The 16,803-nt window shown below is 37.9% G+C and overlaps 1 long non-coding RNA gene across 1 annotated transcript; it reads right to left on the minus strand.

The window, feature by feature from the left end:
- Positions 1-1,157: 1,157 nt before the first annotated feature.
- Positions 1,158-3,325, minus strand: LOC118565879. Its single transcript, XR_004932688.1, has 4 exons — positions 3,239-3,325; positions 3,022-3,169; positions 2,850-2,903; positions 1,158-2,236 (listed from the first exon to the last, which is right to left on the minus strand). It is a non-coding gene; the product is annotated as an uncharacterized LOC118565879 (long non-coding RNA).
- Between the last annotated feature and the right edge of the window lie 13,478 nt (positions 3,326-16,803).

Here is a 16,803-nt window from a genome sequence, read left to right on the forward strand (position 1 = left end):
GTGTGTGTTCTCACTATATTTATTTCATGGCCCAGCTTCGAATCTGATTCTGAGTCTGACTCACAATTTACAAAATGCAAACACAAAGACGTTTGATTTGTGTCCGATGAAGAGCGAGTCAGCAAGCGAGCCAGAGAGAGGACTGGTAAAGCGGCACAGAGTAACAATAACAGAGCGCAGAGAAATTTTCTGCTTGTTTCACAGCGGTTACCTTCAGCAGGTAAACACTCCCATGGCAACACACCTCAGCTCCCTGCAGCCTTACCTCCGGTTTCCCTGTTTCTGTCTGGATATGCGCTAAAACTGCATCTTTAAAATGAACTGTGCCTATCTGAATCACAATGAAAGGTATTACAGCTCTGTGCGTGAACATAGTCAAGAAACCATGTCTAGCACCAATTTTACCAGCAGCAGCAGAGGTGTGGGCGTGACATGCGCATCAGTGCTTGTCACCGGTTCAATAACAGCAGCATGGGCAGTGTTGCGTGATCGATAGAGACAGTAACTCAATTTAATCTTGTTAATAAAATTAAAATTTGTCCTCTGCTGATGTAAACGACCTAAAGTTAGGAGAGAGAGACATTTTCTGATTCTCGATCGTTTTCTTCTCCCGGGTCCATTGCAATTCTCTTGTCTGTTGCCTCCAGTCCCTCTCTCTTTCTCTCTCTCTCTCTCTCTTGGTTCCTCTCCTCCTTCATCCCTAACTTTGACCTTAGATGTCTCACCTGCCTGACAGTTTCCCTTGCCAGAATGATTGAGGCCACAAGCCAGGTGCACATATACATCACAATGCGTATATTTCATCTTAAAATGAAGCGTAGAAGATTTCTAACAAATAAATACATTTTCGTGTGAATACTGTATCACACCCGAGCACCAGACCGAGGTTTTGCTGCAAACACCTTATTTTAGGACAAACAGAACGGGACAGCTTTCACCCCGCCAGTCCCTGACCCACCACTACTCCCTCCAGTAGCTACACATCTCTTCCGGTTTAAACCCAAAACAACCTAACTTAAAGAAACAGTAAGTGTGCAACAGCACTTAGCAATAAAGTCTAATACGAATCATTACAATACATTTTTATTTATTGATTAGATTTACAGTTTTTTAATTTAATCTTTACAAAGGAAATGTTTATTTGCATGTCTTCATTGTGTGGGGAAAAACACTGTCAGACTGCCATTACATTTTTCCTCTCGCACACCCACTAGTGGCAGCTCGCGCACCCCTGGGGGTGCCACAGTTTGGGAATCCCTGATCTAGTTTATACAGTGTCCTGTATAATTCAATTTTGGGAGTTTTAGATCCAGGAACTCAAATACATTTATTGGAATTTGTAAACCAACAACCTTCAATGACCTTAAATTCATTTCTTATTAAAGATTTAATTTGTTGATATTCTAGGAATTTTTTTTTTTATCAATACCATATTTTAAATATGAAAAAAAATCTGATTTCCAAGAGTTCATACTGAAGACCTATATTTTTAAAATTCTGGTTTCAAGATGGTCCTCCTTTGATTGACACCTCTTTTGACCAGCTCTGTTGATCTAGCAAATGTTACTAGTAACCCACGTGTGGGGTAACGGGGTGCATGGAGATGGACTTGTGTTTTGTGTCTTCTATGTGTGTGTGTGTGTGTGTGTGTGTGTGTGTGTGTGTGCACCTCCAGTGTTTATGTATCCAGTTAGCTTCGGTGTTAGCTGTTTATTGAAGCTCCATGCTGGTGGGAAATTCCCCACTGACTAGAATGCCTTTTACTTGTGACTCTATCTTTTAAGAGGTTAACAAACATTTTTCAAATACAACATGATGTAAATTTCTCTTAACTCTTTAGTTGAATTTTAAATTATTCAAGAAAGGTTTGTGGATTCAGATTTCAAAGATAAAAACAGGCACAACTTCATAGACATGTAAAATAGATGATCATATGCCCTCTTGCTTGGAGAAATTATAATTCAGCTTCCTGCTCTTCCAACAAATTAATTAACGAGTCTGTTCGTCTTATGTCCTCTTCAAGGTTCTCTATCTTGACATCTAACTCCTTCTTTTCGACATAAGACTTCTTTTTATCAACAGAATCCTTGGCATGGTTCACCAATTGGTCCAATACCAGAAAATGATCAGGAAGTTTCCCCGTATATTTCTTCATCATTGCTGCCAGCGAATCCATTGATTTGCTGTAGTGATTCATCAAGTGTAAGAAGGGTTCAATTGTGTACTTTTGCTTATCCTGATGGGAAAAGATAAAACAGCTTTTAGGATTTGGAACAAATCATAACATGTCATGTAACATTCATACGTAATGAACTGAATTTTATACATGGGGATCTAAATTAAATCGGACCTGATCTATAGGAGATTTGTCTTTACGCTGAGATACAGGTTTTAAATTTGTTACTATCTTGAAATTAGAATTTTTCATACTTGTTAATTTTACGCAAATAGGTCAAAAGCAACATCAGTGATTTTTGGGAAAGCCTGAGAACAATTTTAGATCACAAACAAAAGCCCTAAGCTGTAGGCAACTTGAGCTGTTTAACTTAAATTTTTATTTTAATATGCCGTATTATCAATAATTCTGCAATATTTACTTTTGTATCTCATCTTATTTGTGCCTTAATGATTAGTTTATTCGTTATTCCTTATTCCTTTAGCTTGTTTTTTCATTTCTGATCTTGTGTGTAACTTTGTTTTTGCCACTATCATGCCCGAAATTCCCCATTGTGGGACAATAAAGGGATTTATCTTATCTTAAAAGGTATTAAGTGAAACACTGAGACACATTTACCTAAATATACTCATGTGGGTAGATACTATTTTGTTGCATTAGGTGCGTGTCTCACCTTCATTTCCTGGAGTTCTTCCTTTACATGCTGCTGGCTTTCCTTTAACTGGTTCTGCAGATTTGGGAAAATGTTTTTAGTCTCACATTCTGTATGTATAAAGAGATGTAGCTGCATTGTAAATATCTGAATAATCTAAACATTGTTTCACCAATGTTGTCAAAATATTTACCAGTTGTTCCTTGTCAAAATGGGACCTTGTGAAGCAGACCAGACTGAGCAGAGTGCAAAGCAGAAGCAGGCCTTTTATGGTTCCAGTAAAAGCCGCTCTGCCATTTCTGACACACATTACTGCTTCCATGACTTTTCTGGAGCAACATCTGAAAGTGAAGGTTGTCAAATAACAAAAACATTTAATTTATTGGTCAGTAAGAGTAATCTGAACTTACCGGAGTCGTACAAATGTGAAAGTGAGCAGAGAAACCGGATTGGCAGAGACAACACAGTTTGTTTATCTGCTCCATTAGGAACCTCCCCCACGGCTTTGTCAGGGTGTGTTTATGGCACAAGGTGGAGTGTGGCGACTGCAGCTATCTGCATTCCACCATGTTTCATTTACAAAATATTACATTTTACAATTTAAACTAAGCACACGTTTTCCCCAATACTGAAGAATGCAGATAATATTACACATTTATTTCGATAGCACCAATTTACAACACATATCTCAAGGCACTTTACAAAGTCAATTCAGTTCAATACAGACAGTTTGGTTAAAAAGTTTTCAGTTCAAAGAAAGCTAGTAGATTGCATTGAGTCATTGACTTTGGAGTCATTCCTAATACTGAGTTTGCGTGTAGCGACAGTGGAGACAAACATTTCCCTTTAACAGGTAGAAAAAGGTAGAAACCTTCAGCAGAATCAGGCTCAGTATGAGGACTGATCCAGGGGTACTTTCTATGTCAGAGAGAGTAATAACAGACTACCTTCAGGGTCGGCTATGTCCAGTAAAGAGTCACAGCCAAGCAGGCATGCTCTGAGACAGTTTTCTGGTCAAGAGGATGAAAGAGAGCGCATACAATCACTATTTTTCTCATGTTATTTTAAGATTATGCTCATTTGTGTTTTAGACTTGTCTCACTGTATCAGTACCACAGTCGAGTCTTTCATCACTGTGTCAGGCCTCCTGTCATTATGATAGAGAAAAAGATCCCGAATCTTTACTGCTTAAACGTTTGAGAAATATCCTGATGTGCAAATCCTAAAGTCCATCGTCAGTCTTACAGGGATTCTGGCATTTTCTGTCATAAATACTGTACATGAGTTGATAATCTCAGAAAACTTTCCTTTTACTCAAATTTGTTTTTACAGTGTCAGAGAATATCTTGGTTGTAATACTGTAAGTATGTATGCCTTGAAACATGAAAAATTATCTTTTTTTTTCTGCCACTACTCGTACCTAGAACTTGTCTAATGTAAAAAAAAAATTTTATTAAATAGAAAACATGGCAAATCACAGCTTCAGATTAATCGCCACTGTTTTTACAGTAACAAAATATGAAACTAAATGAAAATATTATATTACTGAACTGAAAAACATGAAAAGAAGAAGTAATTGTTTTGCTGACTTTTATAAAATTGTGTTATATATTGCAACAACAACAAAGTTTGCTTAGACACCAGGTTTTAAATGGCCAAGGTCTAGTCAGACCTGAGGAACTTTAATTTGAACATTTGAAATTTTTCTTGTACCAGCCACCCCCCAACCCATATTTCACAACTCTAGCTCTAAGGAGACTTTTTTCATTCTTTCTGAAGTGAAAGTAGGCAACAACACTTCACAGGAAATAGCTCCTGTAGCAATTGTTCAATGATTGGAGAATTTCTGCTGTTAAATATTGTCTGAGAGACAGTAATAATTTGTTACGGTGGCAGCACAGCAGGGGTCAGTGTCCTGCTTTCTTTCAGTTTATCTCAGCATTTTCAGTGTTATTTTCTTTGGCCCTATGTCTCGCCCCTCCCTACGGTTCTCTTCCCTGCGTTCTGGAACCATCCTCCGCCAAGCCATCGCCTTCTGCCACCTTCACACCTGAGACTCATCATCTTCATCACACGCAAGATAAAAACCCGGTCGATCTCACCACTCATCACCGGATCGTCTGCTGCATTCACTCTGGTGCCGCTGATTCTCCTAGAGCTCCCCGCGTCTAGACAAATTACTTCCCTGGTATTTCTCCCTTGCGCTAATCCCTTTTCTGTGTTTCCTTTCAGGTTCACTCACCTTGCTGATCTTCAGCCAGCTGGGCTCGCGACCGATTTTCCCCTCCCGGACGCTGCCACTGCGGCTCACCATCCACTTCCCAGTGGATTGCTCGCCGGCCGGTGCCCTCCTCCTCTGGGCCTCGAGTCAGTCGTTCCCGGGTCGCCTGGGTTAGTCCTCCTGGTCCGCGTTTCCATCCACTTTCCTGCACCCTCCACCCTGGAGAACCGTACTCCCCGCTGTATTTAAATCCTTTACTGCCCCAATTAAAAGGAACCGTTTTTTCTGAGTGGTTGCGTGTGGGTCCATTCTGTCAAACCATAACATAATTATTCTTTAAAATAAAGAATAATTATATTTATAGCTTTGTTTAGTGTCTGTTTATTCATTTTTTTTAGTTAGATTATGTCTGGTATTTTATTAGTCTTGTTAATCCTTATTTTATGCTTGCCTTAGTTCCTGTGCTTGAGTTGTTCTTATTAGATCCGGTTTTAGTTGCATCTGTTATTAGTCTGTTATCCGTTATATCTGTTCCTTATTAGTTTAGTTTTTCCATGTTTGGTCATTCTCTGTTCCCTGTTAGATTCTATTATTTCCCCTGCACCTGCCAGCTCATTGCCCCTGCTATCCTGCAGTTTAATTGTATCACACAGTTCACCTGTTTCTAATACCCACCTATTATTCCCTCTATCTCTTTTCCTTTATGTTTAGCCCACTTCGTCACACACATTGTCAGGCCCTCCGTCTCCATCTGTCAATGTGTGTTGTTGTGGAATCACCTATGCCATGTTCCTGGTTTCTGTCTTCCTTGCATACTGTAAGCCTTTGTTCTGCATCATTTAAAAAAAATCAACCTTTACTTTTCAACATGCGTCTCCAGAAATCTTGTCTGCACTTAGTGTCATCCTCTAAGACTCTAAATCTGACATGGGCAATGTATATTGAAATATGAAGGGTATAAAGATGCACTTAAAACAAAGAAATTCCCGAACTGTATAAATCCTCTCCACATGCGTTTTCAGTGGCACAGCAGAAAAAAAAATGACAATGACACTGACGCAAATGCCAACACAAACTTAGAATTTATCAATCAAAATTTATTTATATAGCACTTTACAACCAGCAGATATTCAAAGTGCTTAACAATTTTTTTTTCTGATTGATTAGAATTTACATAATAAATGTCACACAATCAAGATATTTTATAATTTTTATTTAAGTGAACATTCATTTATGATAGCATGTCACTGTCATCTGACATCTTTTCAAAGCAGTGAACTAAGTGTAAGGTTCAAAACATTGTTTATGCAGATGAAGAATTTTAAAAAGAGCACACATATAGTCAAATATACAAATTGATGGTAATTTCTATTTTAAAATATAAAAAAAAATGGCTTGTGCAGAAAAGGCATGTTTCTCATCCAGGACAAAAGGGCTACAGTATGTGCCTGATTATCCAGACAGTTTATTGACATTTTTCTTTCACATTAAAAATAATCAGTATAATCTTTTAGTTAAAGAATACTAAGAAATGACACACCAGATGCCACATGATGAGCCTGAACAAGTTACAATTCAGCCTGCTGCTCTTCAAAGAAATTGATAATCTTCTCATTTTGTTTAATTTCTTCTTCAAGTTCTTCAAGATCTACATCAAAACCCTTTTTCTTAGCGTCGACAAAGGTCTTGGTTTTCTCCAGCATATCCTTTGTGTTCTTCAGAAGTGGCACCAGTGGATCCAAGAGGTCCGAAGAGTCCCCCGCATGCTTCTTCACCAGTGCGATCATTGGATCAAGTACGTGTATGTATTCACTCATCAGGCCTGAATAGGGGTCACTTTGTATGCGATTCTAAGAGGGAAAAGTTTAAATGTCTTTATTACATGGAACACACCATTGGGATCATTAATGGTAATGGTTTCAGTTGCATGTGTTGCATATTCAAAATTTATAAAACCTGATTTTCTGAAGATTTTTCATTTAGGAAAAGATTTGAGTCACGTTTAATGTAATAACAACAAAAAAATACTTTTTGTTTTTATCAAATTAATTGAGGTTTTATTAAACTTATAACGCACAGTTTTTTTTAACTATGGTGTGTAGTATAACACAATTTATATCAAATTGATTGACAAGAGTCTCAATATAGTATTACATTTGTAAAAGTAATCAGAAAAAATTGGCATATTAATCAATGCAATTTCATTATTCTCACCTTAAGTTTCTCAAGGTTTTCCTTTGTTCTTTGATGATTTTCTTTCATTTCTGCCTGTATGTGGGAAGATGGCATTCAATATATGTTTTACATACAGGTAGTTATTGTATTGTCAATAATGTCTAAAATTCTTAAAAGCCTTCTACCAATGTTGCTAATAATTTTACCAGAGTTCCCTTGTCTAACAGGGCACTTGTGTAGCAGACCAGACTGAGCAGGGTGACAACCAGGAACAAGCCTTTTGAGGTTCTGGTACCAGAAGCGCCTCCAGTTCTGACACTGGTAACTGCTGCCATGACTTTTCTGAAGAACAAATTAAGGAATTGTTGTTAAACATACTAATTTTAATTGTACACCTTTAAAATAATTTGAACTTACCTGAAATGTGAAGCAGGTAGGAAATGAAATAAATGAATGGGGCAGCACAACACAGACAGTTTTTATGTACTGCAGAGGTAACCTCCCCCAGAGAGGTATTGGCTGTGAGGGAGGGGGGTGTTGGTAGCCGTCACTATCTGCACTCCTCTGTGTAACAAAGTTTTGCTTGTTACCTTTACTTTACAGAGAAATTGAGTTTTTTCAGTTTTAGTTTAGAGGATTAAGCTTACATCAGTGAACACAGGGTTTACATAACATGCAAACTTACTTTATAAATAGCTAGGGGAGCAATAGCTTTTATTGTTGCTTTATTAGTATAGTCAAAATCATCAGCCACATGTTCAATATTTTAAACATACATTAAGTTCAAGGTTTTGGAGCCAGATAAAATTAACATCCAAGAAAAAAGGTCTTCTTTGTTTCCACTTTGTTTCCTTATCTTAATGTCCTCATTTGACATCATACTAGTTTCCATAAGACTTGACTCAACCAAATTAATTTTTTTAAGGTATATAGCCATGTAATATGCTTATAAAAAAGACCAAAAACCGTTTGATCACAATACAATAAGGTTATATACACCAAGCCTCCATCTTGATAGTGTTTTGATCGTCCTTTTTGAGCTGAAAAATAATTCCCTCTCGTGCGCAATTAACAAATTAAAACAGTATTGGCAGCATCAAATGACAGTACTGCTGAACTATCATAATGCCGGTTTGCTTAATTAATAAATTAATTGTAAATAATGCCGGAACAAGCCTGACCCTATGGAATGCATTGCAGTAAAGCGGCAGCTCGGCGTGATCGAAGACCAATCGTTATTAATTAAATAAAACGATCTAACAGCAACTTTAAGAGCCTTGTATCAGAAGATTTACTCATGTCAGTCAACTCTACGGTCACATCTGAGCCTCACCAGGTTTAGCGTCCACGTTAGTGAACACCAACGTTCATACTGTATTCTCAGTGACATTCCAGTCTTTTCCTTCTTGGAATCATTTTTTGCACTTTTTTTCACTGGATCTTGGACCTTTCTTGATTGTCTTGCTGGGAGATGCTAAAAGCCGTCAGCCGCTTCTTTGTTTTTACCTGCTGCACATGTGCAGTACGTATTTCCATTAAAATCATGAATGAACACTAAAGGCTTTATTTACTAACAAATTGAGCAAAAACAAAGCATAAAAACACCAATATAACAACTAATACGCCAACAGGACATGATAATCTTTGATAAAAACTTTGTATGCAACCAGAGTGAGCTACTAACATATAAATAAAAAAAACTCAAATAACGTGGCTATGCACCTTTAAAACTTCTACAGTTGTAAATGGTGGTAGGGGTGGTCTAGTGGTTAGAGCAGCGCGCTTGCATTCTGCAAAACAAGCACTGAGAGGCTGTGTGGGAGCATTTCCAGACGCTGTTCAGCAAAGCGAAACTAAGCCTTGTTGGCCAGGCTAGCGCCACACACCTTCTGAGATCGCTGCCATTGGGAGGGATTTCAATACCACATAAAATGGACGAGCCAATCGGGTCTGCCAGGCGATGATGGGTGTATCAGAGAAGCAACCGTTTGGATTCAGACAACAATGTCGGCTCTCAACGAGGAAGCAAGCGGTATTATTGAGGCTTTTTCATCAGTGTTGTCCAATCTACCAAATATTAATTCTTTAAAAGAACACCAGAGAACTGCTTTGAAGGTTTTTGTTAGTAGAAACAATGGTTTAGCTCTTCTCCTGACCTGGTTTGGCAATAGCTTGTAGCGCGTCAGTAAGGATGACGAACAAGTGGTTTATCCAATCATATGGTAGGATTTTTGATAAGGCCCCTCTTGCTGAAATACATCTCCAATAGAGCGATCCCAGATGAATGTGTGGAGCTCGGCGGAACTGGATTATTAGATTAATAATCTAATCTAGTAATCCATCTGGATTATTAGATTAATGAAAAATTTTTAAAATACCTGCACCGCTTCATTGTACCTGAGCATACAGTGATAATGGCTTTTGTTAAAATGAAAACCCTGCCTAAATAACCACATTAGGTTGTATTCTATATATCTCTTCAGACTGTTGGATATATAATTTGCATAAATCAACACTGGAGACGTGGTATAATCACATACATTTATTGGGAGGATTTAGATAATGTTACATGCTGCAATTAGGGCTGAATCGTTTCATATCGTTCAGCATCAGAGCATCTGGCTCATCTCTGCCCTGTTCCTCGGCAGCCTGTGTCCAAGAACAATTGAGCTTCAGTTGCTAGTTTCCTGTGAAGTGGTTTGTTCTGGTTTCACTTCTGTAGAAATGAAAGTTAAATAGACACCTTACCTTACCTTACCTTACCTTACGTTGAAGCACAAAAACAAAGTGTCTAAAATTTGTTTCTTGGGATTGATAAAGGCTTGGCCATTTAAAATCTAGTGTCTAAAAGTAGTGTTTTATTTGGGTTTTTTTCAATGTGTAATGCAATTCATCATATGAAAGTCAAGAAAGTGATGACAACAAAGGGCCTTCTGTTGAATATTAGCATGTCAATGTCATTTAAGCATTTTCATGTGTCACTGGGATCATTTCATATTACAGTGAGGAGGGGGATCTGAGACAGTTGTTTTAACACAGCGGTTTTGTAAGCCATTTTAGCCATACAACAACTAAACTAAAGCTATATCTTGATGTTTTTCTATGCCTAAAAAGAAAACAAGACTAAAGTCAGTGTAGAGTGAATAATACAAAGACATTTTTTTTAGATCTTAGACAAGCTATATGAAATGTGAGACTTTAATGTGTTTTATACCACAATTTCAACTCTTGCTACAGGTGCTAGCTTCCTTTGAAGTGGTTTTGCCTATAGTTTCACTTTAGTAAAACTGAAAGTTAAAAGGCACCTTTGAGAAGTTGTGAAATTTGTTGGATTGGGACCAAGAACAACGGGAGCAATGCAACATTTAACGTTTAACTTTTCTGACTACATCTTGCTAACATTAACCTTAGACGTTTTTTTTTTTTTCAGAAGCAAACTGTGCTGCCTTCAGTGGAAGGAAGCAGTGAAAGAAAACTGAAAATCGAGAAAATTTTTAAACTAATCCATACTTTCTGTTTACTTTATGCCATGTCTATCTTTTTTGACTTTTATCATTGGTACAAAAACTATTATGTAAGTAATCCTTTTCTGTAATTTTTGTTTTTATCACTCTGTATGTACTGCACTTGCTTTATAAATTAACATGGTATGGCACAATATGGTATTGTTTGGTAATCTAAAAATGTAGTTTGCCATGTTTGCTTTTAATTAATGAAAGTTTTAGTTTTAGTTTTAATAGGACAGCATTCTAAAAACCTGCTAAACCCTCTTTAAGTAGTTTAAAGTAACCAGAAGTTAAAGAACGGACACACACACACACACACACACACACACACACACACACACATATATATATATATATATATATATATATATATATATATATATATATATATATATATATATATATATATATAGACAGAAAATGGATTCACACATTTGTATGTTATATATACACTGCTCAAAAAAATAAGGGGAACACTAAAATAACACATTCTACATCTGAATGAATTAAATATTCATATTGAGTATTTTATTCTTTACATAGTTGAATACCCTGAAATGAAATCACATAAAAATTATCAATGGAAATAAAATGTATTAACCCATGGAGGTTTGGATTTGGAGCCACGTTCAAAATTAAATTGGAAAAACAACTTTGATGTAATTTCCTTAAAACAAGTCAAAATGAGGCTCAGCAGTGTGTGTGGCCTCCATGTGTCTGTATGACCTCCCTACAACACCTGGGCATGCTCCTGATGAGGTGGTGGATGGTCTCCTGAGGGATCTCCTCCCAGACTTGGACTAACGCATCCGCCAACTCCGGGACAGTCTGTGGTGCAGAGTGGAGCTGGTGGATGGAGCGGATGATCTGGGATTGTATCCTCTTTCAGAGTGACAGGAAGATATACCTGAGACAGCGATTAAAGTAGGTGCAATGTGTCTGCATTGACTCTGCACATGTGGTTCTGACACATTGAGTTCTGTTACATAAGTTAATGTAATGAAATGAAAAATTGTGGAATTAGAATTTTTTTTTCTCCATCTTGGAGTTTTGTCCACCTTTCAGTCACCTTTTATAATGTTGTACACTTTGCATTGTAGTTATTCAGTAGCAGTTGTTAGCAGCGTTATTTAGTATTGGACAAAAAAACGGTTGCTTAACAAACTTATGGGAAAGTTTTAAACAGAGACGATTGTTCATCAGGACGATTGGGCGACGTACTACCAAAGAAAGAAAGAGAGAGGAGGGAATTTATAAGTTAAACCAATCAATCTGCGTTAGATGTTACATTGAGTACGTCGCCTCCTGCGTCCCGCCTCTTTTTGGGTGATTTCAACATGGTTGAATATCGCCCTGATCTCTCTCATAGACGTTCACGTTAAGAAAGTTTTTTTCAATACGCAGGCTCTGCAATGCATTTTCTATGGCTTCCGGGAGTGCTTGCACTAACGTATTTACGTCATACAGTACGTAGATCTGCTGGATTACTGTCAGGTGTGAGAAGAAGAATGTCCGAGTATGAATAAAGTTTGATATAAAAAAAAGTGTGAGAAATGTAATGGAGCATTTAAAACCACACCTACAGCAGCAATAGAAGAAGAAATGGGAGAAATGCCATTAGATTTAAGAAGAACAAAACTAGAAATAAATTATTGGCTGAATTTAAAAGGTAATAACTCAGATCATCCAACTTGGGAAATTTTAAAACCATGTTGGGAAAAAGAAAAGAAAGAAATGAGGAGTTTTGGATGGACAATTGAAAATAAAATAAAAGAATTATTAAAAGAAATTATTTAGAAATTAGTCAAACACCACCAATATCAATTATACCACCATGGATTTTACCAGAAGCGACAGTAGATATGACAATAATGGAAAAGAAAAAAGATAAATCATACATAATGTTAATTGTAAGTCCAAACTCACAAAGCACTGACGGTAAACAGGGTTTACGTAGCTGTCAGTTTCCCCATTAGATGGGTCACTTTAGCTATCACTGCAACTATTGCCTCCCCTGACACATTTGGCAGGAGCCGCCACTGGTTTTAAAATTGAAAGAGTAAAATATTATGTGTTTATAAATGAAACATGGTGGAATAGAGATTGTTATGTACTGGAGTGAAGATGGCGGCAGTTCCCACACCCACCTCCAGTCATCCACACACCCTGACAACACCCTGGGGGAGGTTCCCAGTGGAGAACATAAAGACACTGTGATGTATTTGCTTATCCATTTTGGCTTTGTTCACCTTCACATATTTCACATCTCAAGTAAGTTACATTACTTTTAATGACCAATAAATACATTTCCTTTAGTTACTTGACAACATTCGCTCTCAATTTTTTTCTCCAGAACAGTCATGGCAGCAGTAATGTGTGTCAGAAACGGCAGAGAAGGCAGAACCACAAAAGGCCTCCTCCTGATTTGCACTCTGTTCAGTCTGGTCTGCTTCACAAGGTCTGCGAGGGTCCTGTTCCGCCATTGGCCTCCGTGGGTCGAACGCCAGAGAACCTGTCACGCCGGGGTTGTCCTCCGGGGCGAACGCCGGAGCACCTTAACCGACGGGGTCGTCCTCCAGGACGTCCACCAGACTTTTGTTTCTCAGAGACTGTTGTTAGTTTTGGTTCGCCCTATCGGGTTGTTTTGGTTTTGATTGGACTTTGTGGGCTTCTTGCATCCACTCGCCCGGTTCTGGGTTGTTTTGTTGTTTTTCTTCTGTCCTTGAGGTTATTTCTATTGTCTTCATTCTATTATCTGTGCTTTGTGTTATCTTCAGTCTTAGGTTTACTCTTCTGTCAGCGTCATTATTGCTCCCACCTGCCTATGGTTAATTAGTTCACTCCGCTCACCTGTTTGTCTGTTTATTTAAGCCTCACTCCCTCCTCAGTTATTTGTCGGGTCATCACACTCACACGCCCATGCTCCTGTTCCTCCTCGTTTGCACTTTCTGTTTTGGTAGGAGCCCCGGCACCTTGATTCTGTTTTGGATCACCTGTTTCTGTTTATTTTGCCCAGTCTGTTCGCCTGTTCCCGTCAAGGATGTTTGGATGTCTGGCTTACCCCTTCTTTGGATCCTGTTTATGTTCTCCTGTCCTCAAATAAATTCAGTTAAAGGAATAACTTGAAAACTTTTGACTTGAAAGCAGGAAAAAAAAAAGTAAATGTATAATTGCTCATAAAAAAGCGCAAAGAGCAATCCTTTTATTTTAACATTTAGAAGAAACTAGATGTTAAATGATTAGAAATCACCTTAATGTGACCTCAAGTGTAAAAAAACATGCACTGTTGATTCCAACATGTCATTATGTATTGAACATCGATGAAGCCAAAATTGAAAACATTGTGAACAACTATACACGTTACAATTTTATTGTTTACTGTGAGATCCAAAGAGCATCATCAGCAGTCATAAAGACAACAGACATACAAACATGTAAAGGTACAGTTGGATAAAATGGTAAATGGCTTGTACTTGTACTGCACTTTAACTAGTTCAACAACCCCAAAGTTTTTTACACCAGTCATTCACCCATTCACACCCTGACGGTGGTGAGCTATGTTAGCAACCACAGCTGCACTGGGGCAGACTGTCAGAGGCGAGGCTGCCATACATCGGCACCACCGGATCCTCTGACCACCTCCAGCAGGCAATTTGGGTGTCTTGCCCAAGGACACAACAACTGAGATGGTCAGAGCAGGGGATCGAACTGGCAACCCACCAATTGCAGGACTCCCTAACTCCTGCACCACTTTTGTTCGGGAGAGGAGTCTAAGGCACACACATCGCTATACATTAAACACCCGGATTACATTTAAAAAAAATAGTTTGCCTAATTTGTTAGGTCACAGTGTCACTTATAATCATTCATTTTTTCGTAAGAACTTTGTGTGACTGCAGACACAAATGAGAAAACGGTGGTTAAATGTGCTAGATAGTTATGATGTAGTTTTCAACATTACGATCTCATTTAATTAAGCTGAATCCCTTCAGAAAAAAAAACATACAGTTTTATTGACAGAGACTTACATATTACCTTCTCTCTCTGCCAGTTTTGCTATAACCATCTCTAGTTGTTTCATCTTGTCATCATATTCATTGATATTTGCAGCTTCAGTTTTAATATATTCTATGATAAAATCCCGGGAAGTCGCCATGTAGGTCTTTAAGTCCTTCATTAAATTAGGTAGTGGACTAGATCGTGACAGTAGATTCTTTAACATTTCAGCCAAAACCTCCATCAGCTGCGATACATCATCAATCAACCTTGGAAGGAAGATCTTGTCTACCATGTTGTCTACCTAGTGGGAAAACATGCATGTTTATTTAATCCCTTTAATAGGAAATACAGTAACATGACATTATTATTTGTGTGTTTTGCTCACTCTTCTCATTACTGCATCTTGTTTTAATTTCAGCATATTTTCGTTGATTTCTCTCTATTAAAAGTACACGAAAAAATTACAACCAGAGCAAACAGATTTAAAACACAAGCAAAGGGAACTGAGAGAACTTGACTATAATCACAATCCATGTAGCAAACAATATAGTATAAATTACCAGCTGGTTCTTGTCTATCCATGAAATCGCAGGGCAGAGTAGAGTCAACAGAACAAAAATGAGGAAAAGATCTTTAGCTTTCCTGACACAAGCCACTCCTCTTCCCCTACATAAGACCGCTGCTGCCATCACTGCCAAAAATCAGCTTCTAAGATAAGCATATAAACACAAGACAATCTTAAATTACAGCGTTAAATCAGTAAAGAGAAATTTGTAATTTAAAAGAACGAATGCCATACTAAAACAACATAGTTAAAGCGAAACTGTTCTTTACCGTACCTTGTAATGGATCAGAAGGCGATACACCGCTTTGGAGAAGCAATCAGTGAGAGGATGAACGAGAAAATGCTTTTTGTAGTTCTAATTGTCACCTCCCACATAGCTCAGCTTGTCAGCTTGCTTTCGTTTGCTTTTTGGATGCCTTCCATGTAAAGTTGTACGTGTGACTTTGACCCAGCCCTTATCTACATTGAAGCTTCAGGTGACCAGAATGAGCACACATCTTTACTGTAAATGAGGCCAGTAAAAAAGAAACTGGGTGTGTCCGGTTAGTAAAGAGAAACTGCAGAAGGCTATACAAAAATGGCCAATGGTATAAACAGTTTTGGATGAATTTCTTTTAAAATTTTTTAAAATGTTTTTAAAAATAATGCAGAATATTTTCTCTTTGCGGTCTGTCTAACAGTAACCAGATTCTAATGTTGAATCTAAAATAGATGACTGCGTGGCAGTTAAATAAAACGCTTTCTTGTCTGTAGTGCTGACAGCATCAGTCAGTACACTTCAAGGTAAGTAGGCTCTGTGTCCAAATATTAATACTTGCTCCTTATTTTTGGAAATTTAAGTTTGTACAGACACATATTCCAATGTAAATGTGTAGTTTTACTGATTTTTTTTCCAACAATTTTATTCTTATTTCACTATTATAAATGTGAAAATGAAAAAGGGTAAATAGGTTGTTCCTGCATGGTGCTTTATAAAGTTCCGAGAACTCCAAAGTTCTTTTCTCTACATTCAGTCACTCCCGCATTCACACCCTGACAGTGGGGAGCTACACTGTAGCCACAGCTGCCCTGGGACAGACTGACTAAATGAGGCTGCCATACACTCGGTGCCCTCTGACCATCGACAGCAGGCAATGAACTGTCTTGCCCAAAGGCACAACGATTGAGAAAGTTGGAGACGGTTGCAAAACAAACCCCTAGCTCCTGCACCACTGTTGCCTCACTTCTTTGGTCTTTGATGGGTTTTGACATAAGCCAGAGCACTCCATGCTGATTGCAGAACCATTGAAATTTGTCACACGTTCAGCTGTTCTTTGCATGCATTTTGTTATGAAGTACACTAGAAGGTACTAGTGTTTGATATGGAGAAATGGCCTCTTCTGATGTGAAGCATCCAGAGGATCAAAATGATTTCTAACATAAGTGTCTCCTCTTTTCAACCTGGCCTTTAATTCCAGTTGAGGTAGACTGATTTTATTATTATTATTATTATTATTATTATTATTATTA

The sequence above is a fragment of the Fundulus heteroclitus genome, chromosome 14 (genome assembly GCF_011125445.2).
Source record: "Fundulus heteroclitus isolate FHET01 chromosome 14, MU-UCD_Fhet_4.1, whole genome shotgun sequence".
NCBI lineage: Eukaryota > Metazoa > Chordata > Actinopteri > Cyprinodontiformes > Fundulidae > Fundulus > Fundulus heteroclitus.